Genomic DNA, 21,769 nt, shown 5'->3' with positions numbered 1-21,769 from the left:
AATATCCATACGAGTTCATTAATGACTGATTGATGCACAGGTAGAACACATATAGCCGATGCGCTAAACGCGCGAGTATTCAGCAAAACCATGCTGAGAGTGTTGGGTTCGATTTTTGGTCGGTCCGGGGTTTGGCATTATTGAAATTCCCTTGACATAATGTCAAATGAACGACAGCATTTCCTCAGAATTGATGTGTGTATCAACATATTGATTTGATTTTTCGTATACGGATAGTACTGACCGTCAATGTTAATGTGGATTGATTAAAAATTGATTGAGTTATGTCGAAAAACAACCCGTGCAAAGAAAGAATTGAGTGTATGTAATGTAGGGTGCAAGACTTTTTGGACAGGGTGTCCGATTTTGCACAGTCTGTACAGCAAAGTAACTAGCCGAATCCAAAAATCAAGTCAATACCAACATCTTGAGGAATTTATATCTAACCTGAAAAGTTTTGTTTTTTTGTGCAATTGAACTTGATTAATTACTAAACTTTTCTTTTGCTGTGGCCATATCCACCACTGATCTTCGTTAGTGAACAAGCAGGCGAAAGACTGCATATGCGACATAAGTTTGTTCGAGAACATCTGGCAAGGAAATCATCCCCAGAGCAAAATTCGTCAAATATAATGGCAGTATGTCTTTATAAAATCGATGAAATTGTACTACCGCCACAAACGGGAAGATTCTGCTTTAATGAACGCAACGCCAGATGAAAGTGACTTCGATTATGATCATATGTGCAAAGAAATGTGCTCAGGAAATCTAGTATCTATTACTAAAAGACATACACTATCCGTCATAAGTAGAGACTCGCAAAAAGTATTGCAATAATATTGAATCACCCCATCGAGGTGAATATCTCTAAAACCAGAACCCCTACCCTGCCGCTTTCAGAAAAGTTGTTGCTTTTGGGCTTCTTAATAACATTGATGAAGACAGCATCTTTGTAAGGTATTGGAGATATCAAGGTGAGTAAATACGATACAATATTGTTGAAATACATTTTTTGAGTATATACCTATGACGGGTAGTGTACTTAGCTAAGTGGAATAAGACTGACATATTATTAGTGTATAGCAAAACAAAATAAACACCTATTTGATGTTTAGGTTGCTATTTCGTTAACAAAAATATACTGAATGCATTGTGGAGAGTGTTTATTACAATGTGTTACTACAACCCCCATAAAGTCTATCGGCAAACAGCAGTTTGTACAGGGGATAGACAAAATGATCGGGACAGGTAAAATTTTCACTTTTCAAAAAATGTTCAATTAGCTGTAACTTTTCGAAAAGTGCATTAAATATTCTCAAATTTTTACTATAACTTCTTCAACTAGTTGTGTATCAGTGGACAAAATTTGGAAAAGATCGGACAATTCTTCACAAAGTTATAAAGATTATTGAAAAAGATAAAATTATCCGATAGCCAACTTTGAGCTGTTATATCTCCGGATTCAATTAACCGAATGTAATTTAATTTTGACCATTAATGACTTATATAATGAGCTATGGAAAACCATTGACTTAACTTAATATTCTTAACACGGAAGAAAATTATAACGATTAGATTATTTTTCTAATAAAACACCAAACTATCCAAAACATCACACACTCAATCTTGATATCTCTGTTCGGTAATTTATTTTACGGTTTTAGAACCGTAAAACGAAAAAAATACCGAGTTCTCAGTTTTTCCCCAGATAATCACTGAAGTTCAGTACTGCTATTTGAGTTTTCACCGAATTCGGTATCGGTTTGTACTGATAGCTCAGTAATACCAAACATCTACTGGGTAGAGAGAAAAGTCAGTAAAAGAAAGTACCGACTTTTCAGCATCTGATATTTTTCACTGAGTTTTCGTTAAAATAAAATGAAAACATTTGGCAAGCTGTCAAAATAAAAAAGGAAAAAAAAAAACTACCGGCAGATTGAGCTTCAGCGTCATAACCTTTGGCGGAGAATCTTGAATCAGGCGAATTTTCAATTTTTAACGAATTATCTATTATGCCTTTGCTGTTTTTCAAGGTAAGTTAGCGAAAATCCTGATTAGTAGCACAGAGCTGGGCTGCATTGACATTCCGCGAATGATTACTCTGTTGAAGAATTGCAGGAGACTTTTGAAAGAGTCGAAATTGCTCTCTTGAGAATTAAGGAAGTTATGTAGCAGCTCCGGATGATCCTCTGCTGCCTTTGGTTCTGCCGGAACTGTGTTGAACCATATTACTTGCCAGGAAGAGCAGCTAAAGGGCACCATGAAAAAAAAAAAGGCAGTAGGGAAAGTTGAAGTTAAAAGTCCCCAAGGTTGGAGGGAATGCATTAAAATTGGGTCAACTGGGAGGGTAAAAAACCGCTTGAGGAACTGGAAAACTCAGTAAGAATAAATAAACAAGCAAAAACATTACCAAAAAAGTCAGTAATAGCTGCAACAATTTATGCTGAAAAAGTAGGTATATGTTTGACAGTTTGACGTTTTCTTAATTACTGAGTTTTCGGTACTTCCGAATCATTACTGAGTTAACTCTGCTGTTCAAAAACCCAGTAAAATTTTACCGAGTTCGGTAATCAAATCTGAGTGTGCAACATCGTTTCAAAATTCAAGATGCAAATTATAGTTTATTTTGTTTCCCTCTAATTAATTTATATATTAATGCGTTTTGAAGAAAAGTAACAAAATAGCCGCCAATAAATTGAAAAAGTAATGGGATGCATATTAAAAATAGACCAATTTACTAAAAAATCGTGAAAAAAATAAAATCGCTATAACTATTTCGCTTGTTAAAAATTTCAAGTTAAGTCAAATGTTTTCCAGAGTTCATTATATAAGTCATGAATGGTCAAAATTTCATTGCAATCAGTTCATTGAATCCGGAGGTATAACAGCTCAAAGTTGGCTATCGGATAATTTTATCTTTTTCAAACATCTTTATAACTTTGTGAAGAATTGTCCGATTTTTTCCAAATTTTGTCCACTGATACACAACTAGTTGAAGAACTTACAGTAAAAATTTGAGAATATTCGATGCACTTTTCGAAAAGTTACAGCTAGTAGAACATTTTTTGGTAAGTGAAAATTTTGCCTGTCCCGATCATTTTGTCAATCCCCTGTATATTCTCAAATTCACGCTACAGCTCTTCATCATGAAATGCTTGGAATGGTGAATAATGGAAGTGTGCGACATGGATTTTAAATATTATTTCACGTATTGATTATGAATTTCTTCATCTTCAATACCAAAATTCCGAGAAATAAGCAGCAGCATATTTTGCCCCATTATCCCCCAAACGTCATATTTATGACATCTTTCATGTATACTCATTGACATCAGAATTTTATAATATGAATGATATATTATATTAACTGCAATGGAACAATTTGATTATACTTTTAGGGAAATTGGGGTGAAACAGGCTTTACACCCCGCTGATGCAATGTCGTAAGTACAAGAATCATTCGTATAGGAATTATCTGCCAAACAAGCTATTTTTCAACTTATATGGTCATTCAAGCTTTTTGAATGTTTTTTTTTTTCATTTAACCCCATTGTACCCTTAATTTCCAAATTTAATAGGATGCAGAGATATTACTGGTTAGCTCTTCATCAATATTAACTCATATCTTTCATAGAAGTTTCAAGTTAAAGTTGTTTTAATTTAAATACAATAAAAAATAAGTTTATAGGGGAGTTTGGGTAAACTAAGCTCTAAAACTATATGCTGCCGTCACCTCCCGTCTATGGGGCTATGCGCAAACAACATTTAGGATATTTTCGGAGTATATAAGCAATGGCTCATCGTTTGGAAATGTTTGGAATCGGTGGTATAAGGATGGGAACTACTCATATTTGTATGCGGGAAAACTTAAATATAACCAGTAATTTAAGATCAAACTCGCCAAAAATGGTTTCTTTAGGAATAAACCATGTGTATTCGATCATTTATTTAGTTATTGTCACGTAAAAAATCATAGATAATAATAAAAAATGAATTTCTACCTTGAAAATATACCATTGCCTAATTGACCCCACAACACCCTTAAATTCCAACATTTTAATAACTTTTTGTATGTAACGTTACTCAATGGGAGTGGGGCGATGGTATCCCAGCGAAATAATCATTAAAATCATAACAAGTGCCGTAAAATAACAGAAATTCACAAATTATAGGGGGAACTGGGGTAAAACGGGCTCTATAACTCGTTCCAGAGAAGTTGCCCGTAAATGAATCATCCACCCACCAAGTCTTGAGAAAATTTGCTTTCGAATAAGCCATTGATGGTCACATATGGTCTTGCATTAAGAAAGTTATTAATTTTTTCCACCTTTGGGCTTGATTTTGCCCAATGTGGAGTGGGTCAACGTTGTATGGAGAAACTTTAAATTTTATTGTATCAACCCGGAACAAAGCTTTTTCAATCTATATTAGCGTCCAAAACAACTGTACAAAATTTGAGAGCGATTGATTGCGTCCCCTTATTCCGCATTGCAATTGAAATTTGTATGGAAGTTAGTATGGGAAAACGTACTTTTTTGCATTTTACTCATAAGTTGAATTATTTTGTCCAATACCATGTAACTAATGACGTTAATGTATAGCCTAGGATATGCCGAAAAACTTTGCCGAAGACCGCAGAGTGATCCGACGCTAGTGAAAAAAAGTATTCGCCTGGTAACTTTGGCCAAAAATAAAATGTTAAGCGCCACTGATGGGCAATCTGTACGTTATAACTTTTTTCACAAGTGTCGAATCACTTTGCGGTCTTCGGCCAAGTTTTTCGGCATATCCTAGGCTATACTTTACCGTCATTGGTTAGACTGTTTTAGACGAAAAATTTCAATTTATGAGAAAAATGCAAAAAAGCAGGTTTCCCCATACTAAATTCCATACAAATTTCAATCGCAATGCGGAATACGGGGAAGCAACCAATCGCTCCCAAATTCTGTACAGTTACTTTGGACGCTAAAATGAATCGAAAAAGCTTTGTTCTGAAAAATCGACTTTGTTGATCCAGTCTAATGTGCATCAGCACCCTTTTCGACCTGATACAAAGCGCCCTTCAGGTAGTTGATTGTGTTGAAAAAAAAATTATGATTAGTGGATGCCCGAACCGTCCGACCTAAATCTCTTGTAATTATTACTGTGGAAATCTCCACCAGATGTAATCATTACAAGTGCCTTTCTAGGCAACCGAGGTGGACATCAACGATAAAAGAATGGAACAAATATTGTGGAAATCTCCACCAGAAATATTTGTCCCAGGACCCTTTAGTGGACACGAGAGTTCTTTCAGAGAGAAAAACTCTCTAACAAAAATATTGTTCTCAATGTTTATTACACTTACCAAATGTAAGCTGGCATAACAGCGTGAGCGCCTGAATGGATTAATCGATCTGAAAGCTGCATGAGCCATGCCCTGCCACTAAATGCATGGCGACCTAACTACTCTATCGATGCATAAGCCTGGTCGCACATCAGTGCATTTGTGTGCGTGAGCACTCCTAACACTCCCGCCACCTCTCTGACAGTTGGCTCTTTAACTCCTGTAAACAACCCGGGCCACGTGGCCACTGCCAGCATGGCACTGACAGCATGTTCCTACACTGAGAATAAAATATGGAGCTCGATTTGAATAGGTCGTACGTGCGTTTGTCGATTAAAAATTCGATCAGTTGTATTCGCTTATTATAGCGAAAACCGTTGAAATTGAGCAAAGTTGATACATACAGCAGAATCCTCACAAAACAGGCTTTCTGTTCCATTACTAAAAGTTTGCAAAATATCTGCCATATTGCTACAATGACTAAAATAAACTGATCGAATTTTATATCGACAAAAGCACATACGACCTATTCAAATCGAGCTCCAGAAATGGTTTTGAAATTAAGAAATCTGGAGCTCGATTTGAATAGGTCGTATGTGCTTTTGTCGATATAAAATTCGATCAGTTTATTTTAGTCATTGTAGCAATATGGCAGATATTTTGCAAACTTTTAGTAATGGAACAGAAAGCCTGTTTTGTGAGGATTCTGCTGTATGTATCAACTTTGCTCAATTTCAACGGTTTTCGCTATAATAAGCGAATACAACTGATCGAATTTTTAATCGACAAACGCACATACGACCTATTCAAATCGAGCTCCAGAAATGCTAATTTTCAACCGAAGGGGTGACACTCGGATATTTTGAGTTTAATCTTTTTTGAATCTTTTTGAATCATTCGGGATCATTTCGAATCCCGCCAAATCAAATCATATAGAAAAGTGAGGAAACTTTTGCTTCAGTGTGCTAAGAGCACCTGTCAAAGCGACCAGATTCGCGCGCGGACAAAGTTTACGAAACGTAAAAAAAAACACGAACGGCAATTTTGAGGGCATTTCAATTATCTAAATGTAAGTATTTTCATTAAAATATGAGAAATTTCGCTGCTAATTAACATTAATATTTATTCTAGGCATGCAGGAGTGCTCCAAATGGAAGTACTCCACGTTGGTCGGATCTACGCCAGGGAAACGCACCGGAGGCTGATTGGAAACTTCAAGGTTTGACCGGAATAAATGGTGTGATTGGGTGAGGGGATCAACTTTTTGGAGTCGTCGACCTCCACCTGCAGGTATGTATATTATTCATTCATTTATTTAGCATTGCATTATTATTATATCAAAGATGGACCAACAATTGGGTTCTTTAGGGGTATGCGGATTATTTCATAATCGGATTTTCCGCCCAAAAATTATTCGAAATCCAAAATTTCATAATTTTTGGAGTTCAGAAACTATTTTTAAAATGCATTTAAAGTTTGTATGGGGAATTTTTTTTGTTCGGGTCGAACTGTCACTTTATCGATTGAACTGTCATTCTATCCACGAAAATCAAAATTGTTTTGTTAATTTAACCATCAAAACAAAGGTATTGGAATCCAATAAAATCACGTTATGCTCAGAAAAATTAGTTCTTTCGATTAGGCTGTAGAAAATAGCAATATTTTATTCACTAAACAACCCAATTCTTTGCCATAACACTCGGTTAGTGGCTGCTGTCTTCCATCCTCGGTTTCGACCCACATTTGCCAAACCATTCTGCACCAGGTCCATCCACCTTGCACGCTGCTCTTGCTTGTTATCCGGCATTCTCACAACATGCCCTGCCCATCGTATCTTTTCAGTTCTTGACTCCTGGGGATCATCCTTCACCGCCACACATCGTTCTTCTGCATCTGCACATCGCCGAAGATCGTCCTTAGCAAGCGTCGCTGGTTTCAACAGATTGTTGGTGTCGCCAATATGGCCTTTCGGTTAATCCGACTAAAACATCTATTGTTCTTTTCACGGAAAGGCGAAACCGTAATGGCGTTCGACCTTTCCCGGGTAGACGTGAATATCATAATCATATCTTAAAACGATCAAATTTTGATGTCATATCTTAATATGATATTGATGAGCTATTCAAAAAGTTACCAAATATCTGCTCAATATCTCATCGTGATATGATTTCAAAATTAGTACTTAATTTGATTTTTGGAAAGCCTAGTGCAACCCGCTGTATAAATGTCGAAATTTCCCAACATTGCGCATAAAAATTATTTTAAGTTTTCAACTTTCATTATGCGCCGTCCCCAAATAACGTAACGCTTCAGGAGATAGGGGTTCAATAAATTCCGTAACGCTCCAGGGGAATAGGGAATACAGCCTAGCCACAGACAAACAGACGTAACACTCTTCAAAACGGCTTGGCACATGCATTTAACGATCAATTCAAATTTCACTTGATTTGCGCGATCGTTCCACCAGATGCGCTAGTGTTCGATCGCTTTGACATTTGCCAGTGTATAATTGCTGAATGATGCAAACGAAAATTACAGGCAATTTGTGTAGTAGTGTGCGTGTCAGCAAAACGTCAAATCGAAATCCATCATGGCCGACAGTGTCGCGCGCGGTTCTACCAACAGGTGGCAGTGTGCTCATGAAAATGACCCCGGGCAAAAGTTTTTGATAAATTTCCTCTAAGAGTTACGTCTGTTTGTCTGTGGCCTAGCGTTACGACCCATACAAAAAAGTTGGAATTATCATACAAAAGCACATTATGGATTCCGCCAGATCCTAATGAACCAACCACCGAGTTCAAAGATATCGAATTTAGCGTTAGGTACATAATAAATAGATGTTCCCTTATGTACACCACACATTTTACAAACGAGCACTGGGACAAAAAGGAAGTAGAAGTGGCCTTCATTTTCAATAAGCGAGTTTATGGATGCGGCAATTGAACAAAAAAAAACAGAGTATGTGCCGACCACTCTGCAAATAATCGATATTTGCTCTTCTTTAAAAAAGGCATAAAAATATATTGATTCTATCTGATAGATTTCTTAATCCCAGTTTATAATTATGTTATTGCACTGTGAGTAAACCAGCAGAGGATTTCCAATTGAGTCTGATGACAACATGAGCTGGACCTTGATGTCGAGCTTGCATGTGTGGTACGAATCCAATAAATGAAGCACCGGACATTTTGGGAACATTATCGGCCCGCTAAGCAAAATACGTCCAATTCGAAAAACGGACCGTTTGATACTAGATTCAACAAAACATACCATTTCAGACGACAAGCTTTTTGAGTTTCAACCAACGAATTGCGCAGCGATTTTGCATGGGGTATACGAAAAGACGACAGTCGTGACGACTACGATCTTCTAAATGTTTCCAAAGCTTTTCTTGACGACCGTTCACAATAGAGCACGTTCAGTGAAGTACATATTAGATTTACCTTCTCACCATACGAAAAATCAGCTCATTACTACAATCTAGTACTTCACTGATTGCGTCCTATTGGTGGAAATTCGTCCTGTTTTAGGCGCAAAATAAACCAAACATATTTCTACGCAAGTCGTTTTCAAAGTTTGGATCACTAGCTTTGTTAACAATAGGAAGCAATCAGTGAAGTACTAGATTGAAAGTAGTGAGCTGGATTTTTGTATGGTGAGATGATCAGTGTAGGATTTTTCCCCGTTATTTAAATAAATTAACAATTTTCATTTTTCAACCTTTTTCTTTTTTTTTATTCACGACCGCGAGAGACACACACCGTTCTCAACAACATCTATCTCAAAACTGATTTTTCATTCAAGGGCACAGCACAGTGAATCCTATCTATAACCTCTCTCTTTCTTCCCTTTGTTCGTCATCCATCCAGCTCGTTTCTGTCTTCCTCGGCACCAGCGCGCGCCCAGACCAGAGCAGGATTTCGGATGCTCGCTTTCCGTGAATCGCAAGCGTTGGAACAGGATTTCCGTGTGCATGCAGTTTTCTGAGAATTGATACACTGCGAGAAACTATTTTGCTCCTTCCTAACCAATATCATTTTAATTTTATATTGTTATAGGCTCTTCTTCTACATCCTTCTTCTCCCCTACTCTCTATTTCAAGCGTTTTCAAATATTTTTTCATGTATTTATTTATTTTTGCTTCAGAACTAGACATAATTACATTATTTTAGATTTGATCGCATAGCCGGGATATGATGCAAGAGGCCTGAAAAGAAAAAAAATATTATTTCATATACATGAAAATATACTTACCAACTAATCAATTTAATGTGTTTAAATGTTGCTGGATTGATTGTACTGATCTGAAAATTAAAATTTGATTATTCTACCCCACAATCGATAACATACAGCTGAATTTCATTATGCTCGGTGGAGTTTGTTAGGCGTAATAAGATTCCTTTATACAATAGACGCCAGAAACCACTCACAACAACTCCCTTGTTCAGCTTATAGTTGGAAACATTGGAAGGCTGGAAAATTTTGATCAAATTAATATTTGATATTTTTAAATCGTGGCCGCTTTTTATTTTTTTTTCGTAGTATAGGAAGCGTCAAGTTCAGGAAAAATTTAATAGCATTCCTTTAGAATCTTTTTCTTCAGATTTTTTTTATTTCCAGTCATTTACAATCCCCGATTTTTCAAGAATCCCTTTTCTCAAAAATCAAACAGAATTAAAATTAATATAGTTGTTTCAATACCTATATTTCATGACGAATAATAAATATTATTTTCTTATCTCGAACACACTATCATAGATAAGGGTCATCAATTACACTAGTTTACAAATTAAAACGAAAGTCTTGAACTTCTGCCAACGACCAAAATTTTCGAAGCACAATTTAGCGCTGATTTCGAAACCGTGCTTCAAAAAAAATAAAGTAGAACAGTTTTTAAGGTTTAGCTCAATATTGAGTTTTACAACTTCTTAAAATATGGAATTAACTAAATTCAAATATCTGGCGTATTGTTCGAATAATTTTATATCTTTTTCCATAAATTAAGAGCAGTATATAATACCATTCGATCATCTGTATGCAGGTTTTGCGTCAGATTGATGAAATTCCAGATATTGGCGAGTTTTAGGGACGATCTCCTTAAATTTTAGCAAAATTTCCAAAAATATATGAAGACATGTATTTTTTCAATAAAAACAAAACAATTTGAAAAATCTTTCTCAACGTCTATTTGACATATCATATGTAGGCGTGTTACAGTAAAAAATCAGCTCAATCGGAACATTGATTACTGAGAATGAGATGTATGAAGTGAGCGATTTTGCTTAAAAATGGAACAAAAATCAATTTCAATTCATCTACGGAAAAAATTTCCGCTCTACTGTAATTTTTCCTTCGCGTTTACGAACTCTGGGCATGATTCTAACTCTTATGACGATTTGCATGTCTCATTCTCAGTGTTAGAGTTTTCTCTCATATCCAACGCCTCCTCAGAGACGCACCAACCCGCTCGAGGACATGGATTTGCTTTCATTAGATCCAACCGGATCCAACGCCTCCTCAGAGACGCACCAACCCGCTCGAGGGTATTGATTTTCTAACATGCGATCCAACCGGATCCAACGCCTCTTCAGAGAAGCACCAACCCGCTCGAGGGTATGGATTTGCTTTCATTAGATCCAACCGGATCCAACGCCTCCTCAGAGACGCACCAACCCGCTCGAGGACATGGATTTGTTTTCATTAGATCCAACCGGATCCAACGCCTCCCCAGAGACGCACCAACCCGCTCGAGGGTATGGATTTTCTATCATGGGATCCAACCGGATCCAACGCCTCCTCAGAGAAGCACCAACCCGCTCGAGGGTCTGGATTTTCTATCATGGGATCCAACCGGATCCAACGCCTCCTCAGAGAAGCACCTACCCGCTCGAGGGTATGGATTTGCTTTCATTAGATCCAACCGGATCCAACGCCTCCTCAGAGACGCACCAATCCGCTCGAGGGTATTGATTTTCTATCATGCGATCCAACCGGATCCAACGCCTCTTCAGAGAAGCACCAACCCGCTCGAGGGTATGGATTTGCTTTCATTAGATCCAACCGGATCCAACGCCTCCTCAGAGACGCACCAACCCGCTCGAGGACATGGATTTGTTTTCATTAGATCCAACCGGATCCAACGCCTCCCCAGAGACGCACCAACCCGCTCGAGGGTATGGATTTTCTATCATGGGATCCAACCGGATCCAACGCCTCCTCAGAGAAGCACCTACCCGCTCGAGGGTATGGATTTGCTTTCATTAGATCCAACCGGATCCAACGCCTCCTCAGAGACGCACCAACCCGCTCGAGGGTATGGATTTTCTATCATGGGATCCAACGCCTCCTCAGAGAAGCACCAACCCGCTCGAGGGTCTGGATTTTCTATCATGGGATCCAACCGGATCCAACGCCTCCTCAGAGAAGCACCTACCCGCTCGAGGGTATGGATTTGCTTTCATTAGATCCAACCGGATCCAACGCCTCCTCAGAGACGCACCAACCCGCTCGAGGGTATGGATTTTCTATCATGGGATCCAACGCCTCCTCAGAGAAGCACCAACCCGCTCGAGGGTATGGATTTGCTTTCATTAGATCCAACCGGATCCAACGCCTCCTCAGAGACGCACCAACCCGCTCGAGGGTATGGATTTTCTACCATGGGATCCAACCGGATCCAACGCCTCCTCAGAGACGCACCAACCCGCTCGAGGGTATGGATTTGTTTTCAGGGGTCCAACCGGATCCAACGCCTCCTCAGAGACGCACCAACCCGCTCGAGGGTATGGATTTTCTACCATGGGATCCAACCGGATCCAACGCCTCCTCAGAGACGCACCAACCCGCTCGAGGGTATGGATTTGTTATCATTAGATCCAACCGGATCCAACGCCTCCTCAGAGACGCACCAACCCGCTCGAGGGTATGGATTTTCTATCATGGGATCCAACCGGATCCAACGCCTCCTCAGAGACGCACCAACCCGCTCGAGGGTATGGATTTTCTACCATGGGATCCAACCGGATCCAACGCCTCCTCAGAGACGCACCAGCCCGCTCGAGGGTATGGATTTGTTTTCAGGGGTCCAACCGGATCCAACGCCTCCTCAGAGACGCACCAACCCGCTCGAGGGTATGGATTTGTTTTCATTAGATCCAATTGGATCCAACGCCTCCTCTTCTTCTTCTTCTTCTTATTTCTGACGAGCCGACACCGTTCGGCATCAGCTCTAGTTTAACGTCCGCCTATTTCTGGTACTAAGCCTAAACACGGACGGTCAGGGAGACATCCACACACACCTGACACCCTACATATCGAACCCATCAACACATGGGCCGGGACCTACGGCTTTACTTCCTATCCGAGGGAAGGCGTGATCAGATATTTTTGTCTCAGAAATACCGACGGCGTCGACTAGGATTGAACCTAGACCGACTGGGGTGAGAGGCAACCACGCTTACCACTACACCACCGACGCCGCTTAACGCCTCCTCAGAGACGCATCAACCCTAAAGCCTGATTTTTCAGTTTTTTTTTTTTTGGGAAAATCCAAAAATTGTCAAATAATAGAGAATTTTCCAATCTGATTACCATACTAGTCTCCCAGTCCCACTTACATATTCTACTTCTTTAACGCAATTGCCAATTTTGATCTTGCTGTCTTGGAGGGAACTTACCAGGCTCCAGAAGAATCTATCAAGCACAAAATCAGAAATTTCCAATCTGATTACCATACTATTCTCCCGGTCTTACTTACATATTCTACCTCTCTAACGCTGATTTTGATTTTGCTCTCCTGGAGGGAGCTTACCAGGCTCCAGAAGAATCCATCGAGCTAAAAAATCAGAAATTTTCAACCTGATTACTATACTAGTCCATCAAGCACAAAATCAGAAATTTCCAATCTGATTACCATACTATTTTCCCGGTCTCACATATACTATCTCTCTAACGCAACTGCCGATTTTGATCTTGCTCTCTTAGAGGGAACTTACCAGGCTTCAGATGAAATTATCAAGCACAAAATCAGACATTTTCAATCTGATTACCATACTATTCTCCCGGTCTTATTTACATATTCTACTTCTCAAACGCTGATTTTGATCTTGTTCTCTTGGAGGGAGCTTACCAGGCTCCAGAATTTACCAGGTAATCAGATTACCATACTAGTCTCCCAGTCTCAATCTCTCTCTCACGCAACTGCCGATTTTGATATTGCTCTCTTGGAGGGAGCTTACCAGGCTCCAGAAGAATCCATCAAGCACAAAATCAGAAATTTCCAATCTGATTACAATACTAGTTTCCCGGTCTTATTTACATATTCTACCTCTCTAACACAACTACCGATTTTGATATTGCTCTCTTGGAGGGAGCTTAGGCTCCAGAAGAATCCATCAAGCACAAAATCAGAAATTTCCAATCAGATTACCATACTAGTCTCCCGGTCTCACTTACATATACTACCTCTCACGCAACTGCCGATTTTGATCTTGCTCTCTTGGAGGGAGCTTACCAGGCTCCAGAAGAATCCGTCAAGCACAAAACCATAAATGTCCAATCAGATTACCATACTAGTCTGCCGGTCTCACTTACATATACTACCTCTCTCACGCAACTGCCGATTTTGATATTGCTCTCTTGGAGGGAGCTTACCAGGCTCCAGAAGCATCCATCAAGCACAAAATCAGAAATTTCCAATCAGATTACCATACTAGTCTGCCGGTCTCACTTACATATACTACCTCTCTCACGCAACTGCCGATTTTGATATTGCTCTCTTGGAGGGAGCTTACCAGGCTCCAGAAGAATCCGTCAAGCACAAAATCAGAAATTTCCAATCAGATTACCATACTAGTCTCCCGGTGTCACTTACAAATTCTACCTCTTTAACGCTGATTTTGATCTTGCTCTCTTGGAGCGAGCTTACCAGGCACCAGAAGAATCCGTCAAGCACAAAATCAGATTACCATACTAGTCTCCCGGTCTCACTTACATATTCTACCTCTTTAACGCTGATTTTGATGTTGCTCACTTGGAGGAAGCTTACCAGGCTCCAGAAGAATCCATTAAGCACAAAATCAGAAATTTTCAATCAGATTACCATACTAGTCTCCCGGTCTCACTTACAAATTCTACCTCTTTAACGCTGATTTTGATCTTGCTCTCTTGGAGCGAGCTTACCAGGCACCAGAAGAATCCGTCAAGCACAAAATCAGATTACCATACTAGTCTCCCGGTCTCACTTACATATTCTACCTCTTTAACGCTGATTTTGATCTTGCTCTCTTGGAGGGAGCTTACCAGGCTCCAGAAGAATCCGTCAAGCACAAAATCCGAAATTTTCAATCTGATTACAATACTAGTCTCCCGGTCTTATTTACATATACTACCTCTCTCACGCAACTGCCGATTTTGATATTGCTCTCTTGAAGGAAGCTTACCAGGCTCCAGAAGAATCCGTCAAGCACAAAATCCGAAATTTCCAATCTGATTACAATACTAGTCTCCCGGTCTCACTTACAAATTCTACCTCTTTAACGCTGATTTTGATCTTGCTCTCTTGAAGGAAGCTTACCAGGCTCCAGAAGAATCCGTCAAGCACAAAATCCGAAATTTCCAATCTGATTACAATACTAGTCTCCCGGTCTTATCTACATATTCTACCTCTCTAACACAACTACCGATTTTGATATTGCTCTCTTGAAGGAAGCTTACCAGGCTCCAGAAGAATCCATCAAGCACAAAATCAGAAATTTCCAATCAGATTACCATACTAGTCTCCCGGTCTCACTTACAAATTCTACCTCTTTAACGCTGATTTTGATGTTGCTCTCTTGGAGGGAGCTTACCAGGCTCCAGAAGAATCCATCAAGCACAAAATCAGAAATTTCCAATCAGATTACCATACTAGTCTCCCGGTCTCACTTACATATACTACCTCTCTCACGCAACTGCCGATTTTGATATTGCTCTCTTGGAGGGAGCTTACCAGGCTCCAGAAGCATCCATCAAGCACAAAATCAGAAATTTCCAATCAGATTACCATACTAGTCTCCCGGTCTCACTTACATATACTACCTCTCACGCAACTGCCGATTTTGATCTTGCTCTCTTGGAGGGAGCTTACCAGGCTCCAGAAGAATCCGTCAAGCACAAAATCATAAATTTCCAATCAGATTACCATACTAGTCTCCCGGTCTCACTTACAAATTCTACCTCTTTAACGCTGATTTTGATCTTGCTCTCTTGGAGCGAGCTTACCAGGCACCAGAAGAATCCGTCAAGCACAAAATCAGATTACCATACTAGTCTCCCGGTCTCACTTACATATTCTACCTCTTTAACGCTGATTTTGATCTTGCTCTCTTGGAGGGAGCTTACCAGGCTCCAGAAGAATCCGTCAAGCACAAAATCAGAAATTTCCAATCTGATTACAATACTAGTCTCCCGGTCTTATTTACATATACTACCTCTCTCACGCAACTGCCGATTTTGATATTGCTCTCTTGAAGGAAGTTTACCAGGCTCCAGAAGAATCCATCAAGCACAAAATCAGAAATTTCCAATCTGATTTCCATACTAGTCTCCCGGTCTCACTTACATATACTACCTCTCTCACGCAACTGCCGATTTTGATATTGCTCTCTTGGAGGGAGCTTACCAGGCTCCAGAAGAATCCGTCAAGCACAAAATCCGAAATTTCCAATCTGATTTCCATACTAGTCTCCCGGTCTTATTTACATATTCTTCCTCTCTAACACAACTACCGATTTTGATATTGCTCTCTTGGAGGGAGCTTACCAGGCTCCAGAAGAATCCATCAAGCACAAAATCAGAAATTTCCAATCAGATTACCATACTAGTCTCCCGGTCTCACTTACAAATTCTACCTCTTTAACGCTGATTTTGATCTTGCTCTCTTGGAGGGAGCTCACCAGGCTCCAGAAGAATCCGTCAAGCACAAAATCAGAAATTTCCAATCTGATTACCATACTAGTCTCCCGGTCTCACTTACAAATTCTACCTCTTTAACGCTGATTTTGATGTTGCTCTCTTGGAGGGAGCTTACCAGGCTCCAGAAGAATCCATCAAGCACAAAATCAGAAATTTCCAATCAGATTACCTTACTAGTCTCCCGGTCTCACTTACATATACTACCTCTCTCACGCAACTGCCGATTTTGATATTGCTCTCTTGGAGGGAGCTTACCAGGCTCCAGAAGCATCCATCAAGCACAAAATCAGAAATTTCCAATCTGATTACAATACTAGTCTCCCGGTCTTATTTACATATACTACCTCTCTCACGCAACTGCCGATTTTGATATTGATCTCTTGGAGGGAACTTACCAGGCTCCAGAAGAATCCATCAAGCACAAAATCAGAAATTTCCAATCTGATTTCCATACTAGTCTCCCGGTCTCACTTATAAATTCTACCTCTTTAACGCTGATTTTGATGTTGCTCTCTTGGAGGGAGCTTACCAGGCTCCAGAAGAATCCGTCAAGCACAAAATCCGAAATTTCCAATCTGATTTCCATACTAGTCTCCCGGTCTTATTTACATATTCTACCTCTCTAACACAACTACCGATTTTGATATTGCTCTCTTGGAGGGAGCTTACCAGGCTCCAGAAGAATCCATCAAGCACAAAATCAGAAATTTCCAATCAGATTACCATACTAGTCTCCCGGTCTCACTTACAAATTCTACCTCTTTAACGCTGATTTTGATCTTGCTCTCTTGGAGGGAGCTTACCAGGCACCAGAAGAATCCGTCAAGCACAAAATCTGATTACCATACTAGTCTCCCGGTCTCACTTACATATTCTACCTCTTTAACGCTGATTTTGATCTTGCTCTCTTGGAGGGAGCTTACCAGGCACCAGAAGAATCCGTCAAGCACAAAATCTGATTACCATACTAGTCTCCCGGTCTCACTTACATATTCTACCTCTTTAACGCTGATTTTGATCTTGCTCTCTTGGAGGGAGCTTACCAGGCTCCAGAAGAATCCGTCAAGCACAAAATCAGAAATTTCCAATCTGATTACAATACTAGTCTCCCGGTCTTATTTACATATACTACCTCTCTCACGCAACTGCCGATTTTGATATTGCTCTCTTGGAGGGAACTTACCAGGCTCCAGAAGAATCCATCAAGCACAAAATCAGAAATTTCCAATCTGATTTCCATACTAGTCTCCCGGTCTCACTTATAAATTCTACCTCTTTAACGCTGATTTTGATGTTGCTCTCTTGGAGGGAGCTTACCAGGCTCCAGAAGAATCCGTCAAACACAAAATCCGAAATTTCCAATCTGATTTCCATACTAGTCTCCCGGTCTTATTTACATATTCTACCTCTCTAACACAACTACCGATTTTGATATTGCTCTCTTGGAGGGAGCTTACCAGGCTCCAGAAGAATCCATCAAGCACAAAATCAGAAATTTCCAATCAGATTACCATACTAGTCTCCCGGTCTCACTTACAAATTCTACCTCTTTAACGCTGATTTTGATATTGCTCTCTTGGAGCTTACCAGGCTCCAGAAGAATCCGTCAAGCACAAAATCAGAAATTTCCAATCTGATTACCATACTAGTCTCCCGGTCTCACTTATAAATTGTACCTCTTTAACGCTGATTTTGATCTTGCTCTCTTGGAGGGAGCTTACCAGGCTCCAGAAGAACTCTCAACTCTCCAATTATAAGAGACGCACGAAGTCGCTCAGGTATCAGCGCATTAACGATTCAAGCATTTCAAGCATAACTTTTCAATCCGACGTAACTCGAGAATGTAACAAATCCGGGTTAACTGCTGCATGCATGATTCATAAAGCAAATTGAAGAATCCACATCACTGTTTGATGATTTATTGCTTAATTTGTTTAACTAAGCATATTTTTCGAAACGACGTATCTAACTATTTTAATGTTCACAACTTTACTGATAGATACACCATTTTGATATATGAGAAAACCAAACGACGTATCTAGCCCAAAATCAAAAGTAACAGATACACCAAACTGGCACCATACAAAAGCGACGTATCTGGCATGACGTATCTCTAACCAACCCGATGTATGTGTATTTTTTGTCAAAATTCATTCTGAAAATGATATGGAATGAGTAGGTTTTGTTTCTTACCTAGTGCGTGCTAAATCCCTGGTGATGTTAAGCACGAAAAAACTTATGAAGTCTTTTTATAAAAAACTATTTTAGTGAAATGGTCGTCAACATTGACCATGAATTTACTCAGATCAGTGAAAAAGTTAGATACGTCGATTTGAAAAATTATGCTTGATTTCTCGAAAAAACACTACTCGACGGTAACTATCTGTCTCGCCTTCTGTCTGCCTTCCAACTTTTTTTCATTCTACACATCACAAGTTCAGATTTCAATCAATTTATTTTTGATTGGGGTGACCAGGCTCAACTTCTTCAAGAATGAAAAGAACAAAACAGAAACGATTACATAGAGAAAAAAACAAACATGTACCGTTACAACAATAAACCCCCTTCTTCTTCTTTTTGGTTTGCATCGTCTCGGACAAATACAAACTCGAACCTGTCATCCCCCACCACCAGCTTGAACACCCACGCCTTTACCGCTGTAGCTATAGGAGCTTCTTGTTGTTGATAAAATAACACCTGCACCTACCTCTTCCTGTGGAATGCACAGCATACATATTTTCGAGCATCCCCATTTTTCACTTCATTCCACCTCTCAACCATCTCCAGTTCAATAATGCACTCACCAAAGAAACATAACTCTTCGACCCTGTTTCACTACCGTTTCCACCACAGCTACCACCATCATCAAAGTACAAGCTACGCACACTGCTCGATTCTAAACATTATTCTTTTCAGAAATACGATAAACGAACTAATTATATAACTGCTTTAAATATAGAAATCACTACTACCGCCATGCGCCATTGTAGGATTTTTCCCCGTTATTTAAATAAATTAACAATTTTCATTTTTCAACCTTTTTCTTTTTTTTTATTCACGACCGCGAGAGACACACACCGTTCTCAACAACATCTATCTCAAAACTGATTTTTCATTCAAGGGCACAGCACAGTGAATCCTATCTATAACCTCTCTCTTTCTTCCCTTTGTTCGTCATCCATCCAGCTCGTTTCTGTCTTCCTCGGCACCAGCGCGCGCCCAGACCAGAGCAGGATTTCGGATGCTCGCTTTCCGTGAATCGCAAGCGTTGGAACAGGATTTCCGTGTGCATGCAGTTTTCTGAGAATTGATACACTGCGAGAAACTATTTTGCTCCTTCCTAACCAATATCATTTTAATTTTATATTGTTATAGGCTCTTCTTCTACAATCAGTTCTCCATTTCTGCAATGAAATGGTGCAAACAACGTGGGTTGTATGGTTTCTTGCCTAATTTGATGCTGTTTGAGCAAAAGTTTGGGTAACTGTGTTGTTGTATTATTTATTTCTTGCAACTTCAACAACACAGTTACCCAAACTTTTGCTCAAACAGCATCAAATTAGGCAAGAAACCATATAACCCACGTTGTTTGCACCATTTCATTGCAGAAATGGAGAACTGATCATCTCACCATACAAAAATCCAGCTCACTACTTTCAATCTAGTACTTCACTGATTGCTTCCTATTCAGAGAAAGAGCATGAAATGTGAAATCATCTAGAGAAAAGTGCTCTCTTAGTTTAGGAAAATATGCAAAATAGCCTTTATTCAATTTTATTTTCCATAACATTACGTCAGTTTACAAATTTTGGGTGTAAATTGTATTAATATTCTGCAATAGAACATTTTCCTTGCTTCGCTGAGCAACATGACGTTTCCTTCCAGCAAAGGCTTACGCGATACAGGAAATCACTGAATTTCACACTAACACAGCAGAAAATCTGTCAACAAGACCTCAATACACATGCATTTTCAGCGAAAAGCTCTATTTGCGTGACAACAATCCACTCTCATGACTAACGGGCGACCGCCGTCAAGTTTCAGGATTGCCAACTGCCCGGCGACTGCTGTCAGCTCTCTTTGTCGCCGAATCTGGCGCTGGGTCCTCGGCGCGGAAACCCAAAGGTGGGAATAAAATTTTGGGGTTTGCGCGCAATACTTCACTGAGGAATATCAAATGATGATATTGTTCTGATTTTTACTTCTACTCGGGTTGCGTCTCTTTGATTCTGAAATCAATGTGACTGAACAGGTAAAGTACGTTGGAGTCATTCTTGATTCCAAGCTTTCCTGGACACCTCTGAGTTCAGAATCAAGAAAGCTTGTATGGCCTTCGGGCAATGCCGGCGTACTTTTGGTACACTGGGAAAAAAAAATCTTCATTCCTTCTATGTGTCCGGGACATGGATTTTTGCAATGGGTGTAAACAAATGTTTACCATTAGTGCGACTCATACTTTTGATGAGGCACCATACAGCAGGGACTCATACAATTTAGAGCACATACTATTGATGCGCTAATTTGCCTGAGTAATCGGGTATTGGTTGCATATACTTTGGATGTGGTTTGGCACATGGATATTTGCCATTAAGTATGAGGCAATTTTCCTGAGTGTACAACTTGGGGTCTAAAACCCAAGTAGGGTGCGTGTACCAATTATGGCACTACCTAAGGAAAGCTATTTATACAAAAATAACGAGAAGACCAACGATTGTCATCAAGAAGTTAAAAGACAGCTTAGTTTCCATACTTTACAGGAAAAATATAGAAACGGAGCCAAAACTACTTTTAGTATTTATTACAGCGTGTGCCAATGATAGGAACTCTGTACCAGTCATGGTTACATTTTATAACTTCGGTTCCTTTTCGCATTATTTGCATGCATTCTTTATGGGGTTAGCCATAACTGGTACAAATTATTCACCTGGTTTTGCTCGCTTGCGTAAAGAGACAGTTTTTTCCAAATCGAGAGCATTTGTTTACGAATTTTCAAGATTGGTACTCTTGAAAACGTGAGTAGGGGACCAAGTCGGCCATTGTGGTAGCCATATTTGTATTCTCCTTAACTCTGTTCAACAAATCCTCAAATAGGAATTGTATGTTATTTATAAAGTCATGTGGTGATCAATCCTAGAAAATATACAGTGGTTTTTCAATTTTGTCACGGTTCTATTTAATCACGCTCCATTATATCACTCTCGATTCTAGCACGGTATTTTTTTTCAATTTAATCACGCTATGATAATTGATAGAAATATTTTCAAGTACATATTCCACATTAAATAGGACATATGAATTGTCATAAGTATGCTACTTTTGCACATTAGTAGGGTTCGGGCACCTGTTTTGGTCAATCTAGAGGAAACCATTAAAAAAATACAAATTAACCAATTAAAACTACCAATATGCCAATATGAAAGGTTTCAATCTGGATTATGGCTAGAACTGATGCTTCTACCCTAAATGGTTTCAGTGACAAAGGTGATAAGGA

General features: G+C 39.5%; 1 long non-coding RNA gene across 1 annotated transcript; it reads left to right on the top strand.

Annotated features, from left to right (window-relative positions):
• Window positions 1-6,170: 6,170 nt before the first annotated feature.
• LOC134287270 (uncharacterized) lies at window positions 6,171-7,248 on the top strand. Its single transcript, XR_009997173.1, has 3 exons — window positions 6,171-6,394; window positions 6,457-6,615; window positions 7,168-7,248. It is a non-coding gene; the product is annotated as an uncharacterized LOC134287270 (long non-coding RNA).
• The last annotated feature ends 14,521 nt before the right edge of the window (window positions 7,249-21,769 follow it).

This window comes from Aedes albopictus, chromosome 2 (genome assembly GCF_035046485.1).
Source record: "Aedes albopictus strain Foshan chromosome 2, AalbF5, whole genome shotgun sequence".
Classification (NCBI taxonomy): Eukaryota; Metazoa; Arthropoda; class Insecta; order Diptera; family Culicidae; genus Aedes; species Aedes albopictus.
This window is presented reverse-complemented; position numbering and strand designations above follow the sequence as displayed.